Raw genomic sequence first — 767 nt, forward strand, 5'->3', positions numbered from 1 at the left:
GTCCTCCCTGTTTTCAGCCCCCTCGCGCTGGTGGCCCCACGGGCATCTGCACATCAATGGGCTCTGGGTGGGGTGCGAAGGGGGGAGCAGACCCTAATCCGGCCCATTCATCCCCACGGCAGCTTTTGTTGAGAGTCCAGATGTTGTGCTGCTGAAGGCAGGGGCGCAAGCAGGCAGGCAGGGGTGCGGAGCGAGAAGAGTCCACAGGGAAGAGGTTGGTGTTCGCTTGCTTTGTAGGAGTCTTTGTCTGTCCTGGGCACTTGGCTCTTTGGGATCTGGGAGCGAAGGGGCTTTGGAGATGGCATTTCTGTCCTCGTGGTGGGCTTTGCCTAGTGGGGAGCGTCTCGCTGCCAAGGAATCGGCACACGTGGCCGGGGCAGCGGGGTGAGGGGGTGGTGCCCCGTCATGCCCCATTGAGGCAGCAGTGCCAGGAAGTGAGTTCCAACATAGCATTTGGGATTTTTCCACTAAACTTGGTCGGGCAGGTAGCTGTGAGCAGAGGGGGAGGCGTTTGGCCCGTGTCAGACCTGGGTATGGGGCTTCTCCCTCAGCTCGCCAGCGGGAGGGCTGAGAAGGAGCCAGCGTTGCCCAACGGGGCTCCTCACCCGGCTCTGTGTGGGCCACGCTCCCACCCAGCCCAGCATGTCCTTGAGGTCCGTGTTTCAAGAGCAGTTCTGGCCCCTTCGCCCTGCGGAGGCGGTGGGGGAGGGCCCTGCGCTCCTTCTCAAGGACAGGCTCCATTAACCACCCTGTGACTGGCCACCCCG

The 767-nt window shown here is 62.8% G+C and overlaps 1 protein-coding gene across 1 annotated transcript in view; it reads left to right on the forward strand.

Annotated features, from left to right (window-relative positions):
- LOC104276379 (glycosyltransferase-like protein LARGE2) overlaps nt 1–767 on the forward strand; it is a 6,588-nt gene that overhangs the window by 275 nt on the left and 5,546 nt on the right. The gene's annotated exons all lie outside the window — the stretch shown is intronic.

This window comes from Apaloderma vittatum, unplaced genomic scaffold (assembly GCF_000703405.1).
Source record: "Apaloderma vittatum isolate BGI_N311 unplaced genomic scaffold, ASM70340v1 scaffold18037, whole genome shotgun sequence".
Lineage (NCBI taxonomy): Eukaryota > Metazoa > Chordata > Aves > Trogoniformes > Trogonidae > Apaloderma > Apaloderma vittatum.